At 45.5% G+C, this 9558-nt stretch overlaps 1 protein-coding gene across 6 annotated transcripts in view; it reads left to right on the top strand.

Annotated features, from left to right (window-relative positions):
• The window catches only part of GRIP2 (glutamate receptor interacting protein 2), a 266026-nt gene that overhangs the window by 159817 nt on the left and 96651 nt on the right, over positions 1–9558 (top strand). The gene's annotated exons all lie outside the window — the stretch shown is intronic.

Genomic DNA, 9558 nt, shown 5'->3' with positions numbered 1-9558 from the left:
TTAATGCCGAGGAAAACAACCTTAAGAATTGCACTTATAGGTGACGTAAACTATGCAGGTTTTAACAAAATAACTGGAAGTAACTGCCCCCACCAAATACCTTAGGATGTTCCTCTAGCCTTCTATAAAGGTGTCTGTGCTGTCCTCCTTATAGACAGCAGCCATGTGCTGTGCCAAAAGCCAAACCCACTGCTCTGTCTTCTAGAGATCTAAAATTATGATCCATATGCTTTAACTTCCTAACTGGCCATAATTATGTTTTAAGGTACTGAATAATCTTTTCATCTGGATGTTTTACTACTTACTTTAATTTCGGAGGCTTTCCATGTTCCTATCCTCTTCCTGACAGAGGAATTGGCTGGGAACAGAGCACTGCTGCATCAGGGACTGCAGTCATCCCCATCCTCTGGGGTGGGAGGCAGGGACAGGGCTAGGGAGATGTCTCCTTGTGAGTATCGGAGATGTTTGGATTGACAAAGAGATCAGAGGCTGGGGTCACTGTTCTAACAGGTATTGTGTTGCTGAGCCTCAGCTGAAGGTTTATTTGTAGTTTTCTAAGTCTTTTGCATGCTGATTATTGAGAAAACTTCACCTTCAAGAGGCCACGGAATCCAAATATGCAGCGGTGATATACAATAGAAATCGCATTTAGTAACGCATTTCATCCAAATCTGGATCCCCTAAAGACAACAAACTTTTTACTTCTTTCAAAATCTGTAAGATATAAGTGTCCTTTTACTTCCTGAGGCATCTGGCCAAAGTGCAGTGATATATTTTTAAAAATTTTTTTTCTCCCCGTATTTTCTGACAATTACAACTTTATCCTTTGCTTTTCTGTTCCCAAGATATGTGTCTGAGCAAGTTATCTAGCTAATTACTACATACTGCTTTCTGTTATCCTACTAATTACAACTTACCTCCTTCCTATGGACCTTAGATCTCCCAAACACCTCCTAAATAACGCTGTTGTAGAAGATCAACATACCTTTGTGTGCTTCCATAGCAAACCTGCCATGCTCTGCCAGCAGTGCTTGTTGCCTCTGTGTCTGTGGTGTATTTTGTGATGGTGTTGCAGGGCTGTGAGTGTTGACTTTCTGGCACCCATGTCACTCAGTGTTGACCTTCTGGCACCTGTGTCACTCAGTAGTTCAAGTCCATGTACAAATTGCCTGGGGAGATCAGAAATCTTCAGGCTTTTAGACCTGATCTTTGTATTAAAGGGGTTAAAGTGGGGTGTGCTGCTGCTATCCAGGAGAGCGATGCTCCAGAGGAATGTACTCTGGAGGCCTCCAAAGCCCATGAGAGACTGTGATCTCCCTAACAAGGGAAACACGTCCCTCCACGGAGCACCTACACATGGCACAGTGTGTTTGTGTGTGTGCGTGGCTCTCATTGAGGTCCCCTGATTGTGGGGCTCTGCAGGAACAGAATTTGCTTTGAAAATCTCTACAGTTCTTGTCTTTTCCAGGTTGTAAAGGGATTCCTTGATGGATTTTTGTGTCCCCTATTTCTACTTGGATATCAGAGTTAGAGTATGTAGGTAGGGAGAATGCTTAGATATTACTAGAATTTTCCATTAGGCTGTTGGTGGTAGGGGAACAAAAATCCTGTAAGATGCTGTGATCATGATGTCTCTGCTGGTTTGTGTTAGTGCTGGCTCCGGACTGACTGGGGTTAAGCTATTACACCACAGTGGTTTTCATTCCTGTCCCCCAGGAAGGGAAGTGACACAGCTGCTAAGAGCAACTTGTCTGCTCAGTGCTCGGTGTTGGGAGCTGGTGTGTGTGTGTGTGTGTTCAGTGGCTGCAGGGTGACCAACAGGAATCCTGGAAATGTTAACCACTCTTTTAGTAATAATAATAAGAATGATAATAAATTAAAAATTATAGCATTAATGATGTGGAACTAGCTGAACTTGTGTGTCATAGCAAGAAAGATGCAGGATGTCCAACATGGGCGAGTCCCAACTGGAGACAACACTGTTGCCTTTGACCTGCTGACATCCAAATTTCTGGGATGCAAGTGAGGAGGCTTGGAGCAAGGCAACTGGAAGTACAGGACTGAGTAGGAAGTTGGGGAGCGCAGTCTTGTAGCAGTTTGGTGCTTGCTAAATGCCCGCCTTTCATCTGCTGTTGACCTGCGCTGGATTCGGAGCTAATCAGGAGATATCCAGACAAGCCTTTTGGAAAGCAGGTGTGTTTAAGCAAGCTTGGTATGCTTTGGTCTGTAAGACTCTCCTGTAAGCATCAACCAGCCTTGCAGCTGGTTGCTGTGGGAGAGAGGTTTTGATGGAATGAGATGGCACAGTTGGGTTTACTGGATTTTTTAAACTCCTGTGGTTGAAATCAGAAAATGTAGATAAAAGGCTTTGTAAGAGGCTGGCTTTGGGAGTGAGGGGACAGGGGAAGCTGACTCTCCAGTCCACATCAACTATTGCAGTAGTTTGGGCAGTGTTATAATTTTCCTTTCTTTTCCTGACAAAATCCATTAATTAAAAGGTTATATCAATCAGCATTCATTGAGTTTGACAGATCTGAGATTCAGTGCTAATTCATGGAGCAGCTCTACCTAGTGTGGGTGTGTGTGTCTTTAGGGGCTGGGGCATCCAGCAAGTCATCTGCCACTCTGAGTTCTTGCTCCATCTACACCTGGTTTATCTGGGAGGGGGGAAATGTGGGAGGGAGGCCTTACACAACTGGGTGAGATTAGTGAGTATCACAGAAAGAAACAACCAAGCAAGCGAAACATCTGGGTGTTAGCTATCAGAACACAAGACCTGACAAAAGGTATTTGGGCAATGACCAAAACGCTCTTGCCAGAGAATTCCTACACTTCTCTATGGCCACCCCTAGCAGGACTCTGGGACAGGCCCCAACAGTGTGGGACTGCAGCCTTGGAGTGGTTTTTCTACAAGTTAGCCCTGGGAAACATCCTAGCTGGAAATAATTGTCTATTCTAAAGTGTAATTCCTGTACCAGGTGATGTTTCTTGGGGTTGGGTTTTTCTAACACTTTCTGAAACAACATTGTGAAAGGCAAGTGCTGATATTTTTTTTCTTTTTCCTTGAGATATTCCTGTTTCCTTTCTTTGCCCTCATAACACTGATGAGGGCATCCCTCATCATCCTTATCCCCAACAGAACTTTTAAACCCTTGCTCAAATCCTTCCTCGTCGTTTTGTCTAAACAGTGACATGCAGTGGTGACATAATGTGACAGAGACATATGTAACAAGCTTCTGTGGAGAAACATATGTAGGAATATATATATATGTATATAAATATTTTGGTAGCACTTAAATGTATTACCAGTTTCTCCCACATTCCTTTGGTGGTGCAGCAACCGATGGTGGGGATTTTGTGCGTTATCCCCAAGCTCCCAGGCAGACACGTTGCAGCTTTCTGCTATATTCTGCTTTCATGCTCAGCCAGAGTTAGAAGGTCTTTCATAAAGTAGTGGTCACTGTTCACTTTCCAACATATACCGAGTAAATATTTTTGATAGTATTATCTTGACAATAAATAACCTGTGCTGCTCCTGCTTTGTGCTGTGTTCGCTTACCCACCGTGGCACTATGCAGTGCCCACTCCACTGTTTCCTACTGAAGTCTGTAAAGCTTTGCTGCTGCCACTGTGTGAGGGACTTTTATATGTCCATCACCACCAAATGAATGGGTGCTGGTCTGGTAGGGATCCAGTTGAGCAGTCCTGGGTACATAACTCAGTGGAAATAACACTGTGTAATCTTACTCCTCACATAATCAATACCATGGTGCAGAAAGCTCTTGTGTGAACTGTCTTCAACCTACTCCCCATCACCTTCTAGTTGGCTGCTCTGTGCCTTCAAAAAGTCCTGGCTTCAGGGGCTGAAGAATATTAATTTTTTTCTTTCTTTACTGTTTGTGAGACTTAATACAAGTTAGCACAGGAATTTTGTGTCTTGCTGAGTTTACACGAGGGGAGCAGCAAAGGCAAATGTCAAAACGGGATCTCACTTCTGTCAAAAGGCTGGGAAAGGAAAAGACAAAGGGTATCCTGTGCTTCTGTTGGACTTGACTGTATTATCAACAAGCTATTATGATGGCCAAGTCAGGCCTTCCTGGCTTCAATACCTGACCTGTGAATCCTGAATAGCCTGGTGTAGCCGGATTGAAATCTGTTCTGAAGCCTAACTCCCCCTGACACCTGGTGGGGTTTTTTTGGTTTTGGGGTGGTGTTTGTTTTTGCTGTTTGGGCTTTTAAAATAATTTATTTTTAAACTGTCTAGCAGTTATTTACTCTGGTAGGTTGGCTTATACAGACAACAAAGCAAGAAAAAAATCCACTGTGCATTGCAGCAGCACCCTCTTTCTTGCAGAAAGAAAAGGGTCTTGTTGTGACCCTGTATATACGTGCGTGTAAGAATAAAAACATTAACCTGCATCCCTTCCTGTCCCCGTTGTCCTCCTGCAGCTCTCCGTTAGCCATTTTAAAAGGAGTTGTGGAGTCCAGCACTCCCAACTGAAGGGACATGCTGCTCCCTCGTGGAGCTCCACGCATTGCAGGCGAGGCTGGAGCACAGCGCTGCTTTACCTTGCAGCCTTAGGCTCAGCCCTGGTGTAGCAGCCTCTGAAAGAAATGATGCTCCTTTTTGGAAGAGAAAAGGAGATTTTACAGGTGACGAAACGAAAGGGTTTCCTGTCTTTATTCTCCAGCCAGCCCTTGCCTTGGGATGGAACATGCAGGAATATATTGTGGAACTGACTTGGCTTTGGTGAGCGGTAAGGAAGGATGAGGACATGATGGTAGGGACAGGTTTCTCCAGCCCTTTTTAGAGATTAGTTGAGCTGAAGAGCCCGTGTACATACCCAGGATGTTAGAGGCTTGCGTGCGTGTCCAGCGTGCTCCCTACAGACAGCCCTGTGTCCGCAGTGCTGCAGCCTGAGGCAAAGGCAGAGTGCTGGGCACTGCCAAACACGGGGCTAAATCAAATCCCTCTTGCAAAGCGTGGAGCAAACCTGAGGTCTGGGCTGCTCCCAGAGAGGAGGAGGAATTGCCCTGAATGTCCCCTGCTCTGTTGAGGAATCTGCTAAACCCACCGTCATCCAGCGGCTTCTGTCTCTTGGAGAGTTCGATAAATAAACGATAAATGTAACGTGTGTCGGAAGTAGGTGCTTTTCTGGAGAAGAGCCCTCTTCCCCGGTGATGTAAGGGGAGGGGGGGAGAGGTTGGAAGCCTGGCTGTAATCGCAAGAGGGCAGAGTTGGCTCATGGCTTCAGAGCTCCTCCAGCTCATGGATCCGGCGCAGGACAGCGGGACTGGCCTTGCCCTTGGCACCGGTGGCAGCCAGAGCAGCCGCAGTTGCTGGGCTGTCGGCACAAATGTGACTCCATCCCTCTGACTGTGCCCTTCAGCATCAGCGTTACCTGGGGGGAATATATAAATGAGAGAGGAGTATCTCTTGTGACCCTTCTCTAGTTGCTTTGAAAGGTCAGCAGTACTCGTGCTACACTTGTGGGCGTCTCTCCATGACATTAATAAAAGCTTCAAAATAATATTGATGTTAGAATTGGAAACATAAATTGATTGCTAATTAGCAGCTGCACTGTGGCTCAAGCAGTGCTGGTAGTGATGCATGGAGGCAGCTTCCCAAGCAGTGTCTGCTCTGAACTCTGCAAATAGCATAAATGCAGATCACAGGTCCTGTTTGCAGTTAAAATAGTAGAGGTGCCATTGCTAATGAACACATCTTCTGAGCAGATACTCAGCAGGCTACTAATACAGGCACATTTTGAGCCTGTCTTTTGTGACATTGCCTGGAAGGACCTGGAATGATCATAGTGGGATTTCCTCCTGGTTACCTGTTGGTGGTTGCTCTTGGCACTTTCAGGTAATGCATAAATGCAGAGTTTAAGGCTTTTAAAGAGATTCTAGATTTAGAGTGATGGGAGGAAAAAGTCTTGTAGCTTCTCTTTCTGTTTCTGCAGAAAATAATGACTTGGATAAGTTCCACCACTGCCTCTGGGATCCTGCCTGGAGACTGAAGTGTAACAAAGTGCAGGTACTTTTTGGAAGTCCTTCTTGCTGAAATTGAGCCTCTTATCTCCCTCTGAGGTGCTCTGTCTCCCTGTAGAGTATCCTGGGATGGGAGAGACTTTTGTTCCAACTTCATCTGATCAAGAGCAGATCTAATACATGAGTGCCCACACAAGACACTGAGATGCCTGATCCTAGACCGGAGACAAAGCCCATGCTGAGTATCTGGGCTGCAAACACAGCCTGGATGCTGAAGCAAGTTCATCAGAGACATGAAGTAATTTGGAACCAAAAATTTGAAATAGCCCAAGGCTCTGTCGTGTTTCTGAGCATATCATCTGGCTGAAGAAAACCCCACAGGTCATCCTTCCCTGCCTCCACTGCCATCACTCTCAGCCCACGAGTACAGGTGTCTGTCACATGGAGTGGCATCCAGGCTCCCAAGTGCTTCTTAAGAAGGGTCTGTGGAGGTAAGAGATTCCATACAAGCTGTCTGCTGCCCTGGACCTCAAGATGAGGGGTTTTGTAGACTGTACCCAGGACAAAGGAAATAGTGCTGCTTACTTCAACTGGTTTTCACCCTGTCACAGGGAAAGGTGTAGTCAGTCAGAGGTCCCAGGGCTGTGCAGCACTGTGGTGGAAGATAGTCTGTTTCCCACAATGAGAGTCTAATTAGATCAAAGTTCTAAAAGGTAGCTGAAGCACAGCAGAAACATCTTGTCCTTGGGAGATTGGTGGCTGAGTCACGCTGTAGCTTGGGAGCTTCTCTTCCTCAAGGGATTTTTCTTTTTTTCTTTAAACTTAGAGGATTCTTGGAGCTACATGACAGAGAAACAACTGGCAGGGCTGAATTGCTTTACTTCAGCTCTCCTCCCAGCTGCAAGGTACGATCCAAAGACCATTTCCTTGTCAACAGCTTTTCCTCTTGGCTGTTTTGGTCTCTATGCCGAGGAAACACAGGTTTCTCAGTTTTCTTTTTCAGCAGTGGACTAACTTAGTGGGAAACAACCAGTGACAACCCATCAGATTTAGTGGGGTTGGATGTTTTCCTTCACTTTTTTCCCCTCTATTTTTTTTTTTTTCTTTATAACTGGACAATCTTTGAACATAGTGAACTGTTTGGAAGCAGTGTTATCCTTCTGAAATGTAGACAAACTGTAGTGCACTTACTGCAGAGGTACTTGCTGGACTGGGGAGGGCTTTTGCTTTGTGTTGTGCTTGATGTTCTGGATAAGGAGTTATGAAGAGGAGATCTTTAATGTGTGTTAATGGTTTGTGTCAAAATAGAAATTCGTAGCACAACTCTAGTGAACAGTTTGAAGTGTGGCAGTCAATACAAGTGCGACCTGTGTGATTTTTAGGTAAGACTCCATACAATCTTCACTCCAGTTTTCTGAGTTTCACTGATGCCATGAAGTCCAGCAGTAAAGCTACGATGAATGGACAGCTCTACATTCTGTAGAATTTCTCCTGGGGTGTGGGAATGGCATTTTTGGCCCTCTCCTCCAGTTCTTTCCTGGAAAGAAAAATTGGAGTTGTAAAACTGAAGGCAGAGCCATGCCACCATCCAAGTCATGCTGGCAATCTCATGTGATTGGGGAGTAGCTCCCTTGTGCAGCTTCGTTAGGGTTCAGAGTTAGCTCTGCCATCTATCACGCTGTGAGTCGGCACTAATCAGGTGCAATACTGGTGTCTGGATTACACAGTCTCCTCTAATGAGGTGATGGTAGGTGGTGCATGCCATTAACCTTCCAGGCTGTTCTAATTACTCAGTTTCTGATCAGACACAGCTTGTATTAATATGTGATGGCTAAACTCAGTAGAGTGTTGTTGGAGCGCCTTAGGCTCTACAGACTCCAGAGCAGCCTCCTCTCTTTGCTTCCCTCATTCCCCTGCTCCATGCATGAGGAAAGTAAGACTGAAGCTCAGACTTGGAAGATGGGCTGGGGAGGGAGAATGGGCAAAAAACTAACATTAAAGAAAAACCAAACTGCAAAAACCTCTCAGTTTTTGTGTGTGTTTCCGCTATTTCTCTTCTTAGTTTTCATATTTTCCCCTTAATTTTTGCCTCATCAGTCTTGGGAGCTGCTTTAAATGGGACTTTCCAAATTTACATCCCCACCCCTCACTTATTTAGCTCAAACACTGCTTCAATCCTCTTTTGCCCCTACCTGAGCCCAGCATTTTCACAGGTTAAAAGAAAAGCTTCTCTCACTGGTTAGTTGTGTTTGCTCTCCAGCTTGCTGGCGGGGTGACTTAAGTCCTTGGGCTTGTAATCCATAGAGAGGTGGTGTCTGGTGGCAGACAATGCAGTGCTTAGAGTGGGCTGTGCTAGTGGGGGTGGGAAGATGTGTCCCCGTAGCTCCTGGAGCAGAGCCAGATCCTGGGGCTAAGGGTGATGGGGTGCACCTGTCTAAACAAGCAAATGCTCCCCTCCAGAGCAGGTGGGTGCCTATGGTGATGTAGGAGGGACTGGTGGTGGGACTGCCAGCCGTGGCCTCCAAACTGGAGCAGCGTGAGAAGGATCCAGAAACCTGGGCACTGGGGTGGCTCTTCAGGGAAGCAAAGAGAAGTGGCCCTAACTTCTCCCATTGATCCAAATTTCACTGCAAAGCCTGGGGTGAGATTTTCCCAAGTGCCACAGATGAGTTGACAGGAAAACACAGAAGGAAAAGGACTTTCCAAAGTGAAACAGGCGCAGTGGGAGGCATTCAATTAGCAAGGGAGCTGGTGGTAAACATCCTCATCTTGATGGGAATGCATGGGGAACATAAATGTTGGTACATTTGACTTAACATGACTGAAGAGCCTCATCTGAGATGCAGAGTAATGAATCTGATGTTACTTAGATCTGAACTTGTCCCTAGGCAATGGCATTTGCCTCAGTGAAGACTCATCTTGTACTGTATGTTCATTATAACTGAATTCTGTTTAAGGATGCTCATTGTATAACATCCCATAAAATAAAATCAATTATGCTTCAGCCATCTTATCTCTGCTAAATGTAAAATGGGGATTGATTGCCTCTGAGAAGAAAACTCCATGTGACACTTCTCATCTGTGTCTAAATGTGTTCCTGGTAGGCCAAAACCATTTAGAAACAGCTGCAGCAAGAGTCGGATGCTGGGGCTGGATGGGGGCTGGTGCTGCCTTGTCCTGTCCTCAGAGAAAGTATAGGAAGAGCTCTGTGTTGCCTTAATACAGCATCCTTTTTGCAAATGTATTTGAACAACAGTCTGGAGACCAGGACAAAATTTAATACCTGATCAAATCATGCTCTTGGTGTGTCAGATTAGTTGCAGGTGTAATGGCAAAGCAGTCTTGTTTAGCTCATTTTTATCTTCTGTACCAGTGGATCCAAATAGCTGAAAAAGATCAGGAGTGCTGGGCCACAGCATGTGGGAGGAAAGCCTGAGTCATGGGTGGTTATTAAATGACAGCAGAATTGAAATGCCACAAAAGCCTGACCATGCACCCTTGTAGGCTGCTAATTGTTGATGCTCTGCAAAGTCCTGCCTGAACTTCTGAGAGAGCCCTGTTTCCCTA

Source organism: Corvus brachyrhynchos, unplaced genomic scaffold, assembly GCF_000691975.1.
Source record: "Corvus brachyrhynchos isolate BGI_N302 unplaced genomic scaffold, ASM69197v1 scaffold4, whole genome shotgun sequence".
Lineage (NCBI taxonomy): Eukaryota > Metazoa > Chordata > Aves > Passeriformes > Corvidae > Corvus > Corvus brachyrhynchos.
The sequence above is the reverse complement of the archived record's forward strand: the minus strand, read 5'-3'. Positions and strand labels throughout refer to the sequence as shown.